Here is a 24,141-nt window from a genome sequence, read left to right on the forward strand (position 1 = left end):
AAGGATATGTTTCAATTGTGCATGTTCACCACACTACAAAGGGAAAAAAGGTACAAAGTGGTCAAAGGATTGGCATCCCAAGGTACACAAACTTTGTACCTTATCTATTCATAAATAATACATATTAGTTCTTTAAAGGATAAGATAAATGGATAACACTTCATTTTAATAGGTCCACAACATACTGAATACGAGAGACTTTGCAAGTCTACTACAACTTCTTATACTAACCCTAACAGTCTTTTTCCTGAGAGTTAGTAGACATGTAGTTAACATGTTGTTGACATACCTGTTGAACAAAAAAAAAAAAAAAATGCACATGCTGGTTAGGTATGTTTTAAAGCTAGGATGCTGGTCTTTTGTTGGTTTATGCTGGTCTTTTGCTAATCATGTGCTGGTCGGACCAGCTTGAGACCAGCAAAGGACCAGTTTAAACCAGCATCCCTGCTTCAAAACATACTTAACAAGCATATGCTGTTTTATTCAACAGTTACACATTTACTTATAGTTAGTAGAATGTTTAAAATGGAGTATTAAAATAAAATGTAACCAATACTTGAAATGCACATATTGGTTCCCTTTAAAAGGATTCCCACCATGTGATAGTGATAGCGTGAAGAACTCACTTCAGGCTGCGCCAGACGAGGACTTTCCCAAACCAGCTTCCAAATTCACATGGGAAACTATAAAACTTGGGTACACCCCAAAAAGAGCAACTGAGTGAAGTCTAAGTCATCTAAGCAACGCCAGGGGACAGAATGCCTTATATCTCCCTCTATTGGTCAACGCTCTCATTCTTCCCACAAATGCAAAATATCTCAGTCTGTTTGTGAAGAGCATCAGACCAGGGTTTGGAATGTCTTATCTTAAAGGCCCAGTTATTTTGCATACATATCTAATGTGGGTTTCAGTGGAGACTCAAAGTCTCTCTCTCTCTTCCTCTTTCTCTTTCACTGTGCACTTGCATGCAGAATGATGAATCTGTACACATGGTGCTGGTGTCAGAGAGAGTGGGGAACAGATGGTGCTCTACGCTCAGAGGAGAGGTTACGGACGCCAATAGGCAGGCGAATGCAGCCCAACACAATTACCGACATCCACTCTCTATTCCTCCAGCTGAAATTTGAATATAGGACCGTGTTCTTCTGGATAGGCAAATGAGGAGACAGTGAGGTCATGGCAAGTTACTGCTGACATCTTGATTTTTTTATGCTTACAAAATACACGGCAGACGTCACCTTTCATAATGGCTGTGTGTGTATTTAGGTAGATAAAATGCAAACTGTGTTGTTTTGCATTTCAAAATGGCCACACAAAGATGCATAGGAGCGATAGTTGTGGAACAAAAGAAGCTCAAAGAGTTCTTCAGAAATAAAAACTAATGAACAGTCATTTGTGTCTGTAGCCTAAGGTGTGTTTATGCTGAAACAGAGATTGATTGTGTGTGGAGGGGGGGAAAAGTTTTCTTAACAGTCAAACAGACGGTTACATAATGCTAAATGGTTCATTTTTGGAATACTGTACCCGTCACAACATGTCTTACAGAGCCATGGGATAGGTGACGAGAGTGAGGGCGACATTGGCAGGAACTGAGAGATGACATGCAACTGTTAAAAGAAACCAAAGCCAAAAAGTCATTGGTTTTTTTCCCATGTGCAATTCTTGATGCAAATTTTGGGATATTTCTAGAAAAAGCTGGATGGAAACAAGATTAATAATAAATAAAACCTTACATAAATAAATAACAGTAACTCCTAAAAACTGCATTAAAAAAACACTCACAACTGGTACAACCAGTGGAAACGTTCAGGGTTGTTAATATATATTTTTTTATTTTATTCATTTATTTAATAGAATTATCTTATTTTTATTTAGGCTGCTTAAAAAAAATACAGTACAACACTAACACTGTTAAACATTATTAATTAATTAATTTGACTTTTTTTGTAGTCCTGGGCAAGCAAAGATCACCAGTAATCACATCCAAAAGAAATGTTTGTCATTGTATGACATATGTGCGTGAATATATGTATGTGTACATATATGTGTGCATTTAGAAAATTACAGTATTTACAGGTGTATATTTATATCAAATATATTTTTAATGTATGAACTTTGCATTATTTTTATGTATAAAATGTTTATATATATAAACATGTTTTAGTTCATATTTTCTTTACTAGTCTTTACTGACTTTTAGCAGTTTAGTTCATCCTTTGTAAATATGAATTTACTAATACTAATAATAATTCTTTTGAATTAGCTAAAGCCACAAACACACAGAGAAAGCTGCTAAATAAAGCAAGGGGATGGGAAGGTGTCTGGTTCATGACAGATGCAATGATCCCAACAGGAATTCTGACAAAAAACAAAACATAATCCCAAAAGAATGCTACATAAGTAGGATTCTGTTCAAAATGCCTAAACTCTGATGTTGGACAGCCACAGGGTACAAAAAGTCTAGCAAAAACAAACTTCGGCATGCAACATGGCTTCTTCACTAGCCTTAGAGACACTAGAGAATTTTACAGAAACAGGAGACGACAAACAAACAAATACACACATGCACACACCGACAAACACGTAAACACAATCTGACAAACACACACGGTATGAAAGCTGCTTATCATCTCCATATTGTGTTTGTTCACCAGGGCTACCACTGTAACTCCACAAGCAGACTCTCATACTCACTAATGCACAAAAATAAACATTCTCGTGGGAGACAGTTCAAAACAATACCTGCACTATTCAAAGCACTTCATCAGCAATGGTGCTATCATTTCACTGTACTAAGGCCTTCTGTTCAGCCTTATCTCAGCCCTCCGTAAACCTGATGGCACGCATACACATAACAAAGTATTTGCCATTCTTTTGCAGTCATCTTTGACCGCATTTCTGGTTTGCATCTAGATTGCTACAAAGTTTCAGTGGCATAATGCTTCCAGTGGAACATTATGTCAACAAACATAAAGCTATAATATGATAAAAGTCTCTGTGCTTCGGAGCGGAGTGGAATTGAGTTTTCCGCAAACAGAAACAGAGCAAGTCTAGATGCTTCGATGCATCGGTAAACTTCAGGCATCCTTGAACGTGTTCCTGCGAAACCCGATGTATGTTTAACAAGCGGGTATGTCATTTAACACAATTATCTGAACTCTTGAACAGACAATTATACAATCTATAGACCCCATGACACACCGTTTTGGTCATAAAAGAAATGAAGTTTTTGTTTGTTTGTTTCACTTTTTCTTTCTCTCCCAGATGTCACCTTTGTGGCTAGTGAGCAAAGGTAAAAGTAGATCTATGAGGCGGCAAAGAAATAAGAAATAAAAGGAGAGAGAGAGAGAGGAAAAAAGAGCGAGAGACTTCTTTGTGTTCTTAGACAAGCATCTGATTTGAACCCACAGTTCAGGACCTCTTCCCAGAATACAAAGCACTCTTTTATGCACCTCAGACAAAGCAGCGGTCTCTTCCATGTGCACACAAAGCCTCCTCCACTCACTTTGTACACCTTTTGTTTGTTTTAAGTGCTATATTTTCCAATGTTAGCACATTGGTATGAGATACTTATGTTCATGGTGTCCACTCTTGCTTTCAAAGGGGCCCTGTATTGTTTCTTCATCACAAGAATTAAAAAACAAAAGAGCATTACTAGTCACACTAGAGTGGCAACAGGCAGGACAGTGTGCTTGTGTGTCTATAAAAAGCAATGTCGCAGAAATTAAAAACACCATTTTAAATACTTAGCGAAAGAGAGTAGCGAAAGAGAGAGAGAGATCATATCACGAGTAAGCAAGAAAAACACCCTGCTACTGCAAACCCAACAATCAAAAGATATCGACCGCTCTTGCTAATCAAGCCAGACCGAGTTTCCACAGAAAACATGATGTGTATGTGAGATCGGATGTGTATTTAGCTTCTACTTCCTGATTAGGCACATTTGCTCATTTCCCGAAATGCCTTGAAATTAATGAACAAACAAGTGACCAGCGAAACCTCAATGATAATTAGCACAATTATGAAGCGACTCCCTACAGCTCTCATATGCCAGAGACTTACAGTCGTGTTTATGCGCAAATTATGAGCTGTGTGATTTATTGGCTAGTGTCTCCAAAGCCTCCAGTGGGTTTACTGGAAGTGATGTTATTGGCTTCATATTTTGAAGAGATTCTAATTTGCTAAAGGGAAATTATGAAACTCAGTCCTGTTCATTTTAGAGCGTTTGGTTAGAAAACAAGATGCTGTCATTTGAAGTACAGATGGTAAACCCACATGCCAGAACTCAAACTTCCTCCTAGAGTCTGGCAAGCCCAGAACTTCAAAAAGTTAAAGGGTCACCTCATCAGGGAAGAGGGATATTTTTGATCACGTTGACTGACAGCAAGACATAATGCATCACGTCCCAGAAAAAAGAGTGTAAGCCAAGAATTAAGAATAGTTTGAAAACGCTGTGGTAAACATCCTGGTTTACGCAACCTTCGCAAAGTTTGAGCTTTTTGAAAGTTTTTGAACAACTCATTTACGCCAAAGCTCAATTTTCAGCATCATCACTGCAGTCTTCAGTCTCACAATATTAATTGTGCATTGTATTGCATAGTATCGTCCAAAAACAATATTAATTAAATGTATATTTTATATATTTACTGTCACTTTTGATCAAAATAATCTTCAAGGTCTTTTATTTTTTCTTACTGACTGCGAATTTCTGAACAGTATGTATTGCAGACTTTTTCTGAGACCAAATTGTAGTAAAATCAAGCAGAAGCAGTTTTGGAAGGAACACCGAGTCCTACTAAAAAATGATTTGATCTGATGCAACCAACAGGAATATTTCAGCTGTTGACGGATAATCAGGATACACAAATCGCCCCTGAGAAAAAAGAAAACACTGACGTCATTTAGAAGCATTAAAATGCATCAACACGCCATGCTCATCTACACAAGAACATATACGCATTCACTGATATTCAGCCAAAGCAATAGTGTGAATTCACACACTGAGGTGAGGCACCGTTGAGACGCTGCTGACCAACCCTATACGGAAAAAACAAAAACTTGATGAATATTATTATTTCCACCGTCTTGGTCTGTTTTTTTCGTTCTACGCATAAACTCGAAGGAATGCTGGTCAGGACAATAGCCACAGCTGGCCAGGACATCAGCCATTGTCTGGTTTGTTTGTGCAATGACACTGTTTTATAAATCAGAATGACTTAACAGGAAAAACATGTGAATGCCAAATCGAATTTCCCCTTCCTTGCACGAACAATGGCACAACCTTCTCATAGCTATCTTAATTAGCGATACAAATCAGTTAATTGTGAAAGAACCCTTGATATTAGCTGCCGGTGATGACTACTATGTGTGCAGTCGTTCAGACAAATGCCGCCCGTGTTTATTTAGATGCAACGGTATAAACATGGGAGCGTCTGTGATCTCATTTAACTGCTATTTTATAATAATGCGACTTTTCTCCTCCCTACATGTTTATTTATTTCTTATTTATTCACTTGTTTAATTCTCTTTGTATATAGCGCTGCATTCCTTTAGCAGTGAAGCTCACACAAATCTGTCTTGTTCACCGCATCCCTTTTTTTCTAGCAAGGTAAGTACAAAGTTCTGCAATAAACAGTGAAACATTTAAACCATTTCACTAATGCTTTAATGGGAAACCACTTAAAAAGACACGAGAATGCACGCTTTTTAGATGCACTTGTACAAAAGTCACATTTCTGGAATAATATTTTAGCTATGGATTAGCATTTGTGAGTGTTTGCCAGATCAAAAAGATTGTCTTATTCTATCAAAGATGACCATGGTATTGGTACCGTTGGAAAGACTTTGATCTTGAATATGCAAGTACACCTCTGAGGTGCGGATCAATACCCCTCTCTTCCCATTCCGTCCTCCCTGCATCCCTCCTTCCCAGCCTCTCGTCGTTTTTCATTGAACAGCAAGCTCTTTCATACTGGCTCTGCCCATTAGGATTCAAGTGTGGTGTTCAGGCAAGCTCTCCGACTTAAACAAATGACAGAGTCTCTCCGTCATTTCCATGTCTTACTGTCGGACTCTATTTTTCTGCCATCCGCGGAGGCTGTCACACGTAAATGGCTCGGGACGGCCGAAGAACAGTTCACGACTGGTTGAACTTGTACAGGTGATGTCTGATGTTTGCTTACGGGTTTGCGCATGATCGGTGTGTTTACACACTCTGTGTGTGCTGGCTATCACATATACACACACAAGCAAACACACAAGTTCACACAGCGAACCCCGGCATGCAAAGACAAAATAATGCAAATGCACGGTGTATTCTATGCAAACAAACGCCATTGTTTCGAAATTACATCATAACACGCGAATGCACGAATACAATGAGAGAGAGTTCACAATAAAGTCAAAGCCTAATTATTTAAAAGTTCATTTTAAATTAACATTTTATTTCCCACTTATATTAGGCCTTAACTACTATGTAATTAATCATTTAATACAATGTGCTTATTGTGTGCATACATGGTTTTATATTGTACTTATTTTAGAAATATCTGCATGTAATTACATCTGCAATAAATTTCTATAATTATATTGATAATTACACTGTTGGCCCATCCGTTACACCAGTGTCCCTAACCTTACTTGCATCACATTTAATTAGCAGTAAAACTGTTTTGAAATGCGCTATGAACACAGTAAGTATATTGTACTTGTTTTTTTGATGCTAACTACATAGTAGTTAAGGCTATCTAATATATAGCGGGACCCAATTTTACATTAAGACTTTAATTGCTCATCGTGTATTCAAGTCGTTTTATGCATGAATAAATTAATAGATACGAAAAAAACAAAAACATAGATGTCACATCTTTGACCCTTAACTCTAATTGTTTGTATATGACGTCAGCAGTCAGGTAATGTTCGCCAGAGGAATATCCACTTCAAAAAGAAATCCAGGAACCGGCCCGAGTAACAATAGTCGAGTTCTACAACCGAGCATCCTGGGAGGAAGACGAAAAATGTGTGTGTATGCATTTGTGTGCTTGTGTATGTTTCTGCATGTATATGCGTGCATGTTATTGTTGATAAGAGGTTGAAGTTGAGTGAGGTGTGGCTTCTAACTGTGCTTGTAGCACTGGTTGACTGAAGATATGAAAAGACTGCATTGTAGTGCACTTCAAAGCCTGCATTCTCATATCGGACTTGTGCATTAGCGCACGTTCTCAACTGGCCCACAGGGACTCGACTAGTTGTGCATATATATTCGAAATTACCGTAACTATGTCTAAACGCTAAATCGTTAAAGTGGCCATAGTTGCTATCAAGCGAGTCCAACATCACATATGGCGTGGTACCGAGTCTCCCTCCTGGGCTCATCGTTTGGCCTATTTCTCTGTGGTCAGCCCAGATGGAAGGGTCTTTATTTTGGCTCTTTCACTCGATCACAGCACACAATAGGGTGACTGGTCACTTTTCTTACGTTCCATTAAAACGTTTCTTCACAAATAAGAGACTCTGATCGTTCTGCCAAAGACAATAGAGAAAAAATAAGCAAGATCATAGCAGCGGTCCGTTTCTGTCCTGTTTGAGTTTGTGAGCGTGTGTTTGTTTGCATTAGGCCGCTGGCCCATTTTGAGTGTGAGCGCTACAACGGCAATGTTAATGGTCACAACACATGGCATGCAGAGCAGGCTGGAGTTTAGGGGCCGAGGGCTGTGCCGTATAAACAAAACTCATCCAAAGAGATAGAAAGTGAGAGAGGGAGAAAGGACACAGAAAAGAGAGAGACAGAGCGAAACTGAGTGAGTGATGACCGCCAATCAAAATGAAGCGCCGCAGCTCTATCTCTCCAAGCAAGCGTCACGTTTCTGGCACGAAGGCCAGAGGAGATGGAAACATAAGAGGGATGGGGCAGGGGAAATTGGAGACTTAACAGCAGTGAAAGCCCATTATCATGCTGTGGCAGGGCTGAAAAAATGGACAAAAAATAATAACATAATAAATAAAGACAAACAAATAGGAAGGCAGGAAATGGAAAGCAAGCAGAACTGGCAGGGGCATCTTGGCTTCTCTCTAGAACCCATCTGCATTTCTTTACAATCATAAAACAACTCTAGGGCAGCATTTATCAGCCTGATACAGCCTCTGGAAAGAGGGGAATTAAAGAGCCAAAATGAGATATGGGGAGATAAAGATGCTATGTGCGCAACGGCTGCCATTTGCTGCAAGATGCCCCCGAGGGGAGCAGGTTGTGATAGAGAGCCACAAATTTACACTTCGAATGTTTTCCGAGTAAGTAAAACAACAGCCGTGTCTCGCGCAAGACAGGTTCAACCAGCCGTTCTGTTCCAACGCATGCTGGGAGTGAAGTCGAACGAGAATGATTCAAGCCCTGGACCCGTGCCAGCACCGATACCTCGGCTGTTTCCTGCGGTGCGGGCTCTGGGTGACCCCCGTGGCGGGCGTGTTAGAACATGCATGGAGATAGTTTCAGAGAGGTTAGTGTCGGAAAAGAATGATATTGTCAACACAGGTTGTCATGGCTTTTGAATAGCAATAAGCAGAAAATACATTGGGTTAATGGGTGTAGCACTGAGAGGGTGCGCCAGTTTGTGTTTCTGACATGTCAACGTCCATTACGGATGTCAGTCAAATAAACTATTCAAACCAGGTTTGTGTACTATTCAGAATTCAGTTGGAAATGCCAATAATAATTCCAAATAATTTTGAATTGAGACAGCAAAACAAACTGCAAAATGTGCATTTGCAAACTATTTCCATTTGATTGAAAGGTATTTTTAAGCAAAAAAATTGTGGTGACAAATGATTAATCACAATTAATCGCAACTAAAATAAATGTTTTTGTTTACACATTATATATGTGTGTGCTGTGTATATTTATTATGTATTTTTATATTTATAATTATATTTAAATAGTGCATACATGTCTGTGTATTTATATGTACATAATATATGAATACAAAGACATGCATGTACTTAAGAAAAATATGTTATATTTATATATAAAATGTGTTTACTATTTATTATTATTTTTATATGATATAATGTATAAATGTAAATACATGTAAATATTTTACAAATATATACTGACTATGTGTGTGTTCATTTAAATGAATATACATGGTAATCGCACATATATTGTGTGAACAAAAATTTTATTGTGATTAATTCCTTTCACAGCACCAAAAAAAGCAAAACTGCAGCAAAATTAAAATCGAATATAATTAATTGATTCATTAACGCAAACATAAATTTGATCAATAAAAATCTAATTCATGGCTTACAAATCAAGAAAACCCTCTTCCTTTAATTCCAATTCATTCCCATGTACTGAAAGGCAGCCAATTTCTCAATTCAGAATTTTTTCTCAACCCTGATTCAAACAAATAGCAAAAAGCCACCAAGCAAAATCGGCAGTGTAGGAGTGTCTTTCTTCCCTCTCCCAGGCTCCTGTCAGCCTGTGGGAGAAGAGCGTGTTGACAAGCGCAACCCTTGTCTTTGTCCCTGTTTGTTTTTGTGTAAACAGAGGCAAGGGCAGAGACACCAAAACACCAGGAACTCCAAACAAATGACCCAAATGAAGAGCTCACTTGCCCGCGTTAAAGGGACAGAGTTCACTACGCATCTGTCTGCTAACAAGCACCCTACCGGCGAGCCTTTTGTGCTCCATTTGCGACCCCGCTGCCCTGAGAATGAAGAGAGGGGACCTAGCTAGATGCAATCATTTGTTTCAGACTTAATCAAAAAGGGTGGAGACCACAGTCTCTTTCCGATGCTTTCAGAAGCATTGGCAAACTTCGGCTAGCACTACATTACGATACCCAGGGGCTCCTCCATATCAAAGCAGCAATTTAAGAGTGCATTTATCCACACGAACCCTTACAGTTCTATTTCTCTGTCTGGGCAGGATGAATATGTCTGCATAAAATCAAACTTTTCTATTGTATCTAATGCAAATTTGCAAACTGATAATTCCACCGTGGCCATTTTGGCACGTCCAATTGACAACATAGTCAGTATTTTCCACATCAGAGGAGCAAAAAAAGAGAGATAAACATCAGTCTTTCTGAGTGGATCAATCGTTTACCTTGTCATTATTATTCTGCTTGCATATCAAATGTGTTTACATAAAAATAACAGACTTGCGGGAATGAAAACAATTCCCTTGTCAGCCTGAATATTTTCTTGTTGAAGTCTGGCCTTCGCTAAACGGGCTGTTCAATCTCAATACATCTCCTAAATGTGGCGTGACAATTTGGGCATAATTACGTGGCTAATACGTTATTAACAGAGACATGGTAATGTCTTTGGACGCCGTGAGGTGTTATCTCCAATTACCTTCATTTGGGCTTTGTAAAACGATCAGGTAAAGTGTGAAATAAGAGAATCAGATAAGAGGGAGGGTTTGCAGGTGGAAATGTAAATATGCGTTCGATCGAGGTCGTAATGTCGAGGATATTTCATTAAGCTCGCCCGCTGCCTGCTCTGATAGCCGGGATTGGATGAGAGGGGGAGGGAGGGGCTGGGACTCAACGGATGGAGCAGAAAGAAAGAAAACGCGCATTACACCGAATGTACAAAGTTGAGAAAATATTAAATTGGAATACGAAATTGTAATTTCTTCACAAACTTTGCTTTTCTACGTTAAAGTTACACGAAGTTCATTTGAATTCTACTTCACATTCAATTTTAAATTGCTATCCTGCATTCTGTTTCATACCTCAATTCAAATGCAGGCACCCAACATGTCTGTTTAAAATACAGAAAAATCCTTTTTGTCACTTTAACCAACAGCAAAAGGATTAGACCAAAATAATGTTGTCAGATGGGATGAATACAGGCCGATTTCTTATTTAAGCACCAGTGCACATGCTCAAACCACTATGGCACAGCTCTGTTTACCTACTGCTTTCTACAGGCAGTAATAGGCAATAAAGCGCAAGTGTTTAGTCAATTTGCCCCGTTGTGTTTTGACACAACGCACAAACACACATTCACTTTTTGTACGGCAGAACAAAGTGACCAGCACTGAATCGTTAATAAGGATATCAGCCTGATTAAAACATGCCTGGGGCACTTTCACATTTGTCATAGTTAGATTAAATTCACTTTGAGGCTTTTATATTTGTCTCCTTGATTTTCTCTCTTCCATACGCGCACACACACACACACGCACGCACGCACACTTTGTCAGGCACCAGTGGCCAGCGGTCAGGGAGAGAGGATGCATTGCGGACATCATCTCGTTCATCATGAGTTAGACAGGGGGCAGTAGAGTTGACAGAGCTGTTCCATCAGTCACAGGAAAGGTACACACACACATACACACACGCGCACGCACTATCACACACTCTCACCGGAGATAGATCAGGTTGAGGTCCAGTGAACACTGTTTATCCACTTTCGACACGCACGCACTTGCATCTTTTACAGGGAGATCTTTCTTTCACCATAAATTTTGTGCAATAAGTCACACATGCTAACAAACACACATCTCCAATGTGAGACATCCACTGGAGACAAACACACACCCACATTTGTTCCAGAGGCCGTTGTATTGTTGGCTCAGACATGGCCTGTTTCTGGAGGAGATGGTTACCTTGGCGTTGGGTGACAGCGGATCAATCTGTAATCTGTGTCTGTTATTGATGACGGAGTGTGAAAGAGAGATAGCGGAGCTCAATTCCACCACCTTCCATCTCGCTGTTGTTTCTGAACCGAGTCTGCTTGATTTTTGACGTAAGACACATTCTGCATAGAATTCCACAGCGGAGTACTGAATTAGAGATTAACCTGAAAAGACTGGTAAAGGAGTCCAGATTCCTTTTCTCAGAACAACGATAGGACTCACAAGTTCCAAAAGAAGTATATATAGTAATACACAGTTAAAATGAAAAAGATTTATGAGAAAAACATTTTAAGAGAACTCAACTCCCCCACTGTTCAGCAAGGCTTTCTGATGAACACTGCCAGTAAACGCAGAAGAAAGAATGAGGGTGGAGGCCTTGCACGTATAATAATATTAGACAGAGACATAGAGGCTATAAGGCCAGCCAGTTTCTACTCTATCTCTCTCCCGGATTCTGTTGCCTTTTATCATTTAAAGGAATATTCTAGTTTATTTCGGAATCAATGTTTATGGACAGTATCTATGGCATGCTGTGAATGCATTTTAGCTAGCATGTGTCCAGGTCACATTTCATCCTTAATGATAAAAAAAAAAAAAAAAAAAAAACATTTCTCCCAAGTTTATTAACTTGATTAACTATTATGTATTCGGAATGCAATTTTCAATGATGATTGATATTGGATTCTCATTACTGAATTACTGAAATACAGTTTTTGATCAAACTTTATTTTAGGGTCCAATTCTCGCTATTACCAAATCATTTTCAACCCAATAAATGCACAATTTGCTGCTTATTAATAGTCATTCATGTAGTTGTTAATGTACGTATTGGGTAGGATTATAGAATATATGGCAATGCAGAATATGTGCTCTAAAAGAACTAATTGAACAACTAAAATGTGACCCTGGACCAGAAAACCAGTCATTTATACCAGATTCATACATCAACTGAATAAATAAGCTTTTCGTTATTGTGTGGTCTGTTAGGCTTGGACAATATTTGACCAAGATACAGCTATTTGAACAATGTGAAATGTACTAAATATCTTCATAGAACATGCTCTTTTCTTAATGTCCTAGCGATTTTTGGTTATTGCTACAAATACACGTGGTACTTATGACTATGGACTATCGCTATGGTTTTGTGTTCCAGAGTCATATATGTTAACAATACGCACTCTAATAAGCAACTGGTTAACACTGAGAATAAATCCCTCTAATAAAGTGTTACCAATTTCTATATAAAATGTGCAAATATAAAAGGATGCGCAAAATTCAATACAGTGTGCTTGAATGTCCTTTACAAAATATTAATGTGAGAAATGTGACATGCTGCAGATCTTATGATTCACGTTGCAGGAATAACTTTCAAAAGCTTTCTGTGAAAAGCACAGCTGTTTCCTATATGTTTCACCGTGCTATTCTGCCTTCCACAACGCCGAGTCTTTCTACCATGCTAAAGCGAGTTAAGATGCCATGAGTATGTATATGTGTGTGCGTAAGGGTTTGTGCCTGCAGCGGTGATTGACAGCTCAGTGCTCTGATTAATGTGACTGGGCTCTGCGCTGGAGAGAAAAGGAGAGAGAGAGCTCCCATTCCAGCTCTCAGCCACGTATAACGCTGAGAGCAAGATAGAGAGGAGAGATCATGAAAGCAGCGAAAGAGGGACTGAGGGACAGAGAGACTGGGGAATTCTCTCTCCTATTCATCAAAAACACTTTTAATTATACCATATTGCCTCCTCTAGATTACTCCCATTTACTCCCTAGATTTAGACGCAAGGCTGCACGGAGTGGCTCGGAATCTAAAATAGCAATCTGCTGCTCTCTTCCTCTCATTTTCATTTTATCTCCGTCTTTCTCTCTCCCTCTCGATGACACTTCAGTATGTCTGTCTTTAGCATTCTGGTGTTCGAGTCGTCAGGAGCAGGTCGAAATCATTATTCAGGACAGAAATGCGATGTGGCCTCTCTTACTCTTTCTCGCTCTTTCATCTCGCTGTGTGCTGCGGTGGAATTGAAACAGAGCAGACAAAATACGCTAATCAAATGTCAGCATTAAACATACATGATGGCTAACTTTATAAAAAAAGAAGGAAGGATGGAACTTATCTACAATCATGACGGCAACAGGAGCAGACTGGAATACTGATCATTTCTGCGGGGTTTGTGTGTCACATGTTTACGTGGGTCAAGTAGTTAAAGCCGAACTTGAATTAACTTCACATAGCTGTGCATTGCATCATTACTAAGCAGGAATTTTAGCTGGTTGATGATTGCCGACGCACCAACCCTTCCACACACATCCTAACGCAGACACAAAGGGACTTTTTTTTTTCCTCACAAAGTTACGCTCACACATTTCAGCTGCCTTTATACTAGGAACAAAGACGAAGAAGGAAAATACAAAGAGGCAAAGAATTCTCCTTAATTAAAGTTTCCAATCTGTAAATCGATTAAATTAAATTCTGTAACAAAAGAGGGGAGAGACTGCGCTATGCACAAGCCCACACAAACAGCCAGCAGGTGGAGTGTGTGTGTGTGTGTGTGTGTACGGGCTCCTGCTGTAAGAAGATGTGTGTTTGGTTGAGATTAAACACTAGGTTTAGCAGAGTAGGATATTAACTTTGCTTTAGGCCTGCTTTCCGAATGCAATTGGAGGTAGGGAAACTTCCAGGCACAAATAAAATGACAATATTTCACTGCTGGACCTTCACAGTTAACTGAGGCTGTTACACATTTACTTGGCTGTGGGAACCATTGTTGGGGAGTATTGAAGTATGTGGAAAGTGATGTAACTGTAGACATGTGACAATTTGTCCTTATATGAGTAAGTTATTTTGGTTCTCTAATTGATATGAGGTGCTGGGAAGTTTGACTCATTGAAGCTATCTGTTATTTCATTTCATGTAAATGAACGTGCTCAGAAAATAATTTACTGGTTTACACAAGGTGCTCGGAAGTATGTTGAAATAAAGTAATTTCTGGCTTGTGTGTTGCATTGCGAAATATGATATATTTAGCGAACCGATTCATGTAAATGAATCCATTCAAAGACATTTTGCTGATTTACGTGTCACTGGGAATGATTCATTTTAGTTTCTTCGGTTTATATAAATGAGTCTGAAAAAAAATGAATCAAATAAATAGATAAATGGTCACACTTTATATTAGGTGGCCTTAACTATTATGTAGTTGCATGAAAATGTAAGCACTTTGCTGCTGTTGAGGTGGAATATAAGAAAAATTAGGGATATGTTTGGTAGTAACAGTAGGTTTGGGGGTGCAAAGGTGTAAGGGATTTAAATTTAAATTAAATATAATTTATTTCTTAAATAATTTTTCTAAAATAATATTTCAACTCGACTTTTTTAAATGTTCATTGCAGCTCAGTATAAGTAGATGACTCCAAACTTAAAATTACTGGTCATCTGACATTTAAATATAATAAATAAATAAATCTACCTTTAAAATACATGGTTTATCCACATTAAATTATGGTTAGCAATTTAGCTTGACAAGTTAGAGTATTAAAACAGCTTCCCTATAACTGGTGGGAATATGTGTTTGTGTGTGTGTTTATTCAAATAAGCACAGGCAAGGGAACAGCATGCATATCTTTTCACATCTGTCTATAGTTTGTAAATATAGAATAAAGCAGCGATCTCATAAGTAAACATCCATTAATGTGTGATATGCTCCTTTAAAGCATACCAGTCTCCTCGCTTTCCGCTGAAGGCCCGTTTTATCTTTGATTCACGAACAAAGATGAACTCTATCCAAGACTGTGCCGTATTCCAGAATCAATATTTCCAACTATGTGGGCTGCCAGTGTGTTTTTGTTTGTTTAAGCAAACCTACTTTATCAATATTATTCATCAGTGACGGCACTCTTGTGAGCTCACGAGCCTGGAATGATGGAGGAGAGGAGACGAGCGAAGAGGAAAAGAGAGGAGGAAAGTGATAAAATAAGCTAGTGGGTAAAATGATAGACAGGTGTGTTAGTTTTTGTGTGAGAGTGTGTGTTTGTCCAAGCGCATGTAAAATCTGATAAGCTTCCAAAAACAGCGGAATAGTATGAAAGGACACGAAGAGAGCAAACAGTGGTGATATTAAACACCTGGTCCACATTTTTAACCTCAAACGCACACTCATTTCAGTCTGTTGGTTATATAGTCATGCCATGGGTGAATTGGGCTGTAATGGTTCACATATTTCACACGGAAGTAAAGTGCAGTCTACCTCTACTAAATATATACACACCCTCCCACTTTTCCATAAACCCCAACCATATGCACAAACTCTGAAACCACCAGAACAACCCGTGCAAAATGTTTTTGGGTTTTTTTTCTGCTATTAGTTTCCCTGTGTTCTTCTCTCTCGCACTATAAATGGTCAGATCTCAAGATAATGCATTACTCTTAGCCTTACTTGATGCCAAAAGCCTTTCAGAATCTTACATCTGCCTCACCTGGACTTAGAAGAAAAGATACAGCATTTATAAATCAAACCCCTTTGGGCTAGATCATTGCATGTCTGTGATCTGATCAGACTGTTCTTTTAGTTTATTGAGCCTGTTCTGAGAACTCAGAGAAAGTGAATTTTCTGAGTATACATCCTATTACACAATGTTAAAATAACAAGCAAATATACAAAGTCTAAATCCTGTGCAAACATTTTTAAATCTTTTCGTTTACTATTAAACACTACTGTTAAGTAGTTATTCAGTCAGTTCCCCCAATAAATGCTATATATATATATATATATATATATATATATATATATATATATATATATATATATATATATATATATATATATATAATTGAAATAAATAAGATAAATAAGGATAGTAACACTCAAAAAGAGCAAAATGGAACCATAACAGTATCATTAGAGTTGGTCCTTTTTGAAACTTGAAAGCTTCAGTTTCCATTCATTGTAAATCCATTGAAAAAAGCAAGCAAATACATGATTCAAAATATCCTCTTTTCAAAGGATAATACATACATGTTTGGAATGACATGACAGCGAGTAAATGATGACAGAACTTTTGGGTGAACTGACCAACAATAAACATCAGGAAGCATTTACTATAACAGAGAGTGTATTTGCATGTGTCAGTGTTAATTCATGAAAGAGAGGTGAGAGGCCAGCAAATGAAACCCTCCTGTGTTCGTCTGGTCCGGTGGGGTGTTAGTGAGTGTGATATTGTACAGCTGGGTAAGAAACAGGGAGTCTTTGTTTCAGGTAGTGTGCTGAATGCTTGTTAGCCTAATTAGCGCAGCGCCATGCTACTTTGCTTACAGGGCAGCCCTCAGTAATGAGGCCGCAACCTCATTTCCTGTGGTGACGTCACACAAAGAAGGGACAACACACTTGTGTTTCAACAGTCTTAGCTTTCACACAAATCCAAGAAGGACACACACACACATTCATAGCCACCATTTCAGTGCCTGCGGACAGGCTTTTGGCTAGCAGAGTCATATTTGGTACGCTCTGGTTGTTTCTTCAAGCAAACGCACACATATACAACACACAGGCCCGAAAGGAATGTATCTCAAGAATAGCATTAGATGACTCAACATTTGCTGTTCAAAGACCCACAAAAAAGAGGACAGAGGCAAAGAGTCACCTTACCGGACAGGAAAGTAGACACTTCCACGAGATACTTCCCCACAGATTCAGTTACCAAACTTTAAATAACACTGAGACACAAATCCAGCCTGTGTGGGCATATTTGCGGGAAGATTACAAAACGGAAATGGTGTGCTCATATCCTCTGGGCATTTACATTTATTTTAGAGCTCACTCTCTAATGGGAAAAGCCAAGAATTTTTATTTTTATTTTTATTTTTTTGTGCTCAAATGAAAAGTCTGTCGACTTTGGCTAATTTCCATCTTTTCAATTTCAACCTATTTTCTCTGATCATTCTGCCTAAAAAAAAGAAAAGAAAAAAATTCTCTAGAGTGTGATGATGACACAGCCGGCAGAGCCTTTCAAGAACATCTGCAGACTGGATCAATAAATCAAAGCCTTATTTTGTGTCTGATTGCCTTTGAACCAATTTAAACCAGACCAATGGTCAGTGTCCTATTTGAAACACAACAGCTCAGAGGCGTTTGAGCGGCTCTAGAGGCTTGTAGCTGAGGTATCATGGCTCGTGTCAATCAGAGGAAGGCATCAGGGACATCCCATGAATAATGCCTGAAGCGGCCGTCTGTCCTGTATAAAGCTTTTATGAGGTGGCTGGTCACTGAGACTCGCAGTGTGTAATTGACTCTTTACAGTTCTTTCTTTAAAGAAACTGCATGAACTAAAGAGTTGTTGGGAGAAAAGGAGAGAATCAGCCTCCCGTTTTACAAGGTCAGTGATAACAGTTGTATGTGGAGAGTTATAAATGAGCCTACAGTGTCAGTGCAAGAGATCACATGGTGGAACGTTCTAGAAGCCCCCTCATGCAAGGCAGGTGGAACAAACTCAGCTACTTTGCTCCTGATAAACTGATGCAGATTCGTATTATCAGTCTAAAATATGTTAAAATCAAGTTTGATTACCCTGATGGTAGTATACAGTTCTGAATCTACGATACCTTTATGTTAAAAAAGACCAAAATTATGTCTTTATTTCCCGAAAACAGAGAGCTGAACTTAAGAAACAGATGAGTCAGATTCATGAGTGAATCATTCAGACCAGTTTTGTGAACAGTGACACTAAAGATCAAATGATTCATTCGGGATGCTAACCACTCATGAACTTATATGTTCAACACACAAAATTCAAAAGCCTCAGTCCCACAGAAAACATTTTTTAAAGGAATACTTCACTATGTTAGAAAACAGGTTCACTTTCCAGCTCCCCTAGAGTAAAACAGTTGAGTTTTACCGTTTTTGAATCAGCCAAACTCTGGGTAACACTTTTAGCTGCAGCTTAGCATAGATCAATAATTCTGACCATTAGCATCTCGTTTAAAAACTATCAAAGAGTTTTAATATTGTTCCTACTTAAAACTTGACTCTTCTTTAATGAGCAATGATATTACGTGATGCCTGAAAATAGTCTAATCTAATAGCTAAGCTGCAGCTAAAAGTGTTACCGCCATACCTGGATATAGGCTTCGAAAACAGTAAAATTAAACTGTTTAACTCTAGAGTTGGAAAATTAGCTTTTTTCAAAAATAGTGGAGTGTTCCTTTAAGTAACTATTTCTAATAAGTATAGGCTATACCTTAGAGGATCTCACGTTCTTGGTTGTCCTTCCATGACAACAGGCCTGTATGGAGCTAAACACATACAGGAGGAAGGTATATGAGAAGGGGAAAATCTCCTTCAAAAGATCTTCGCATCTGACTCCAGAGGTGATTCGAGGTTCTTTCATAATCAGTGACTAAAATAGTCATTTTGCTCTTGCAAACACAGCGAAGGTGACGCCCTCACATCCTCCGTGATGATCTACATGTCTAGCCTGAGGGACTTGTAGCTACAAAAACTCTTCGAAGTGCTATGAAAGCTGTGAGTGCACAAATACACATACTCTTGTCCCGCGAGGACCTCTGTACGTGTGTGTGTGTGTGTAAGAGAGAGGGAGAAAGAGTGTGTGCGTGATTTTCTCTCTCATTTATTCTAAAAATGCACAGATGAAAGGCCTGAGAACAGAGTGTATCTGCTGCAACTGGAATCATGAGAACATTAGTGTGCATACGCGCATGTTTCTGAGTGCAAGTGTGTGTTTCAGGAGTGTTAAAACTGAGGTGAATTGTAAAGGTGCTGTGTGTGTGTGTTACAAGATGGTATCTGTGTGGACTCAAGTTGTGTGTGTGGCAAGAAAGAACATTTTTTGGGTTGAATGGACCTCAACGTCCCCTGTGTCCGACAGAGAGATGGATGTTTTGAACAGGATCCAGCCAAGAGATATGGAGTCTCCTCACATACAATATGAGATAGATAGATGGGAGTGAATGTTTATGTTTGCTGGATTTGACGTAGGGAGTGTGTAAAAAAAGGAGGGAAATCGGGTAAAGGTGCAAAGGAAATTGTAGGTGATTATAAGTGTGAAGGGCCTTTAGGAGCGTGCAGTTAACTGTGGAGCACTATAAGTAGTGCGGAGAGAAAGAGAGGGAACTGTGAGAGTGTTGCTCGCTGGTTTATTTTGAATGTAGGGCACCTCATATCGCAGGCCGTTATAGAAAATTCCAGAGTCAGCGAATCCTGCTGCGAACAGAGATGATGTTTTATGTGAGCTGTAAAGGCTCAATGAAAGTTCTTCCATAACTGGAAGAGGTGGATGGGAAAAAAGAAGCCGTTTAATGAGCCTGTTTAATTTGTCCATGAAAAACATAAAGCAAATAGGCAGCTTAATTTGCCACCATCTTTTATGGTAATGTTCTCCACAAGAAGTGTGAGGGGGAAAAAAATGTTTTTGTTTTTTTTTTTTTGCAAGAATTGACAATATGCATTCCAGAATGCCAACAACTACGATTTTCTTTCAAAAACATTCCGAAGTGGAAATGAAAAGTGTCACTATGACAACTAGAGTAAGATGTGGCCCCTCAGATACTCCACCATCCTACCTAACATTGACTGATTGAGGGTAAGCAATAAGAGGGTACTTGAAATATGATGAAATCTAAATATACAAAGTATACAAAATAAACAATAAAAAAGCTTATAAAAATAAGAAAACACATACCTTTACTAAAATAAAATTAAAAACTAAAATAAAAGAAATAAAAGAAAAAATAATGAACACATAAATAAATTACATTTTAAGTATTAATAAATACCATCGTAGTATAAAATACCTAAAATAGCCTTGGACTGCAAAAGCACTGTATAAATCCCACAATTCCAACCTTCTTCTCGAAACATTCAAACAGCATCCAGAGGAAATGAAAAGTATGTCACTGTGACAGCCGGAGTAAAATGTGCCCTCTCAGACTGTTAATCTACGACCCTTCCTGACAATAAGACAGTGCTGTAATACACAAGCAAGGTCTGGATTATATATTAAAAACCATGCACTGTAGCAGCTTTCCTCCAGAGGACACTGCACTTTAAATGTCCCATACTAGAGAATTGAATGTGGAACGACCCTCTACCTTGGTCTGTTCAAAGATCCGACCACTCATGCCTGCACTATCCAATCAATGCCTCAATGGCAACAATAAATTGCCTATTCATAGGCCACCGATTTCCCAATCATGGTTTCAAAGCGGCTTCATTTAGAGATGTTACCATGGTAGAGGCACACACACATTAACACAGTTATGCATGACCTGGGTCGTCTTTCTTCCACTGTTTACTGTTATGCAATGAGGACCCAGTGTGATTTAACAGCAGAAGCCCACCTCATCCTTTATTCAAAAGGGTGGTTGCTTCTCTTCCGCTTTCTCTCTGTCTGTTGATTTATTTATTTATACTGTTCTTTTTTATTTCTCATGGTCTTTTTATCACCCAGCACATTTCGTAATCCCACGCAGAATGAAATGTCCAATTTGATGGCGATTTTTTATGATTTGGCATGACATGTAATGAATGTATTTCATTTGATGATTTGACAACTGTCATGTGCACTAACCTCTCAGGGGTTAGCAAAAAAAAAAAAAAAAAAAAAAAAAAAAAAAAAAAATATATATATATATATATATATATATATATATATATATATATATATATATATATATATATATATATATATATATATATACTGTATATTCTGTATTTTCTTATTTTCTAAACCGGACTTGGCTGGTTTAGGCTGGTCTCCCAGCATGGCTTGACGAGTGCCTATACAGTTTACCCCTAGACCAGCCTAATGATGCTGGGAGACCAGATAAGGGCAGGAATTTTGCAAAGAGTCATTTTAAATCAGCTGGTTACAGCTGGCCAAGTTTGCTGGTTTCAGAGTACTAGGGCAACAGCTATACCATGTTGAAGTTTTAAACTTTTTTTTTTTTTCTCAACAGGGATGACCTTTAAAAATTCTCACGACACAGTCTAACTCTACTCTCCCAGTTCAGTGAGTCATTGCAGCTGGTCTTTTCACCTTTAACTCAATCTTAAGAGTATTTATACATATAGAGGAAAGCAGACTGTAAAGGAGGAGGATATACTTCCTGACTCTATCTGTATCCTGTTCGTCTTGCAGGCCTCCTGAAGAAACACTGAAGGGACTAAAACATGTTTCTGCCCGAACAAAACTAAAGATTCACAGCTGTTGAGCTAGAACAAAAAAAGTTCCTCTATATAAAATCTTCTGTTCTGTTCCTAGTTCAGTCACTGTAGGCCAGTACAGAGCTCAAATATGTAGAAATAAAAAGAAAGAGAGAAGAAATATTGCACCTTTAAGGTGAAATAGTGTTGTTTTGGACTGGCATGGTGGCAATAAGGACAGGTATGGTACGCTCGCTCACATACACGCACACACAAAAAGAAACCTGCAGATGGTGTGCCTCCCTGTAAAGAGACAGAGCGTGCAAGCGTGAGAAAAAAACTAAACAGAGGCAGTCAGCCACATGGAGAATGAAAAAACAGAAAAATGAGCAACAGTTGACACCCCTTTGACTTCTTTTTAAATGAAAACTGAGTACAGAAGTCGTGCGCTGTGCTGAGATTTGGTACAGATCCTGACAGCTAAGCGTTCACTAAAAGGTTTTCAAGCTTGCAGAGGAAGGTTTCCCTCACCTTCATTGTGCCACCTCAGGGACGTACCCTCTGCAAACATAAAAAAGCCACCAGAACAATGCAGCAAAATAAATTGCTTGACATCACAGGGTCCTATTGATGGCATAAACTCTCTCTAGTGCTTTTCTTCACCCTCTGCTCTGTCACTATTTATTCTGCAATTTATTTGACTTGTGCGCATATGTTGCGTGTGCCTTGCGTGCCTGAATTCTTCCTTACATCACCGAAACTTCTCGACAAGTATACAACAAACAGCTTCTCAACACTTTACCTCATTAATCAGTGACAGATTTCATTCAATCGGGCCAAAAAAAAGCCACGGGGGAGTTCGGTGTGCCGTCTTGGCATAGCGAGGATTCAATCGCCTAGGCAGCTGCACTAAATTCTGAGCTTCCCAGTTGGGGGGATATGAACAGGAAGGAACGGGATACAAACAGCGGACAAGACAAGCCGGGATTAAATACATTTGTTTTCCTCCTGGAGAAATGAGTATTGACGCAGGCAAGGAGGCAGGCGGGCAAGTAGGCAGACAGGCAGCAGCCCCTTTTTCCCTCTCACACACGCACCACGCGTCGACAGCCAGGGTGAAAATTAATTACTCAAGAGGGGGTGTGTGTGAGCAACTATCCAGGCAGCAGCAGGAGAGGATGTACGCCTGTGTGAGCACGTGTGTCCATGTGTGTGTGTGTGTGTGTGTGTGTGTGTGTGTAGAAGATAGATGTGTAATTTAGCGCTCGCCTTCAAAGCACACCACTTTACCTGACTTAAGATATCACACATGCATATTTATCTGACTACAACATTTGGTATTTATTCCACATACTTCAGCTTGCACTGGGCTATATGCCATTTAAAGAGTCTCAAACACTTAGACTTTCTGTATCTCGCTGTGTTTATCTCAAAGTCACTCGTTAAGCGTGTTTAAAGCATATGTCCAATAGCTGCCCATTAGCCCGGAGCAACTGTGCAATTATCTGCTGTCGGGATATTTACACCAATCACTCGCATCCTGTTCAATTATGCATGATTTTTAGCCTGCATGCTTTATCCTTGTCTTTTTGTTGTTGTATACATGCTTTAAAGTGGATAGTCTACTCTCCATGGTCTTTGGGTGTGACGTTGAATCAAATTCCCATTAATTTGAATCAATACCAAGAAAAAACAGATCTTGGTTTAGATTTTGGGAGCAGGAGGTTTCAACCTCCATGTTCACATGCATCCATTGTCCAAAGCAGACAAAGTATGCTTTCGTTGGCCACTAGCCATGGAGTTTAATCCCCTTAGGTGGGATGTCACAGGGTCGAGGGTGAAGGGAAGGGAACACAATGCATGGACAAGACTGCTGCTGTGCTGGAGAGATGAGAATATCCATCACCCGATTTCAGAGCTACCCTTGTCATGACCCCAAACATCCCAAAGTGCTTTTAATGTATATTTAGGCATAGCATCAACACCAGCGCTAATGAACGGAGCTAAGCTTAGCACTAGCAGATGGTATCACTTTGATTGCAATGCATCAAGGTCGCTTAGCTTAGATATAATGCTATGGCTTCAAATAAATAAATACATGAATAAAATAGTACTAGTAGTAGTAGTAGCATTTTATGTATATTTTATTTTAGTATTTATTATACTTCAGATTTACCAAGTAAGCATAACTGTAAAGTACATTTATATTTTCAATCAATCACTAGTTTATTTTTGGCACCAGTGCAATAAACCAGAATTAATTTAATTAGGTTATCTTTAGGATGGGGACCCAAAGGCAACACCTTTTCCTGTCAACAAGCCCAGCAGTAACCATGGGGTCTCA

General features: G+C 38.9%; 1 protein-coding gene and 1 long non-coding RNA gene across 5 annotated transcripts in view; one reads left to right on the forward strand and one right to left on the reverse strand.

The window, feature by feature from the left end:
• The window catches only part of pcdh1b (protocadherin 1b), a 144,643-nt gene that overhangs the window by 65,275 nt on the left and 55,227 nt on the right, over window positions 1-24,141 (reverse strand). The gene's annotated exons all lie outside the window — the stretch shown is intronic.
• LOC122357820 lies at window positions 8,163-22,192 on the forward strand. Its single transcript, XR_006252536.1, has 3 exons — window positions 8,163-8,495; window positions 21,611-21,663; window positions 21,793-22,192. It is a non-coding gene; the product is annotated as an uncharacterized LOC122357820 (long non-coding RNA).

This window comes from Puntigrus tetrazona, chromosome 14 (assembly GCF_018831695.1).
Source record: "Puntigrus tetrazona isolate hp1 chromosome 14, ASM1883169v1, whole genome shotgun sequence".
In the NCBI taxonomy this organism is placed as follows: Eukaryota; Metazoa; Chordata; class Actinopteri; order Cypriniformes; family Cyprinidae; genus Puntigrus; species Puntigrus tetrazona.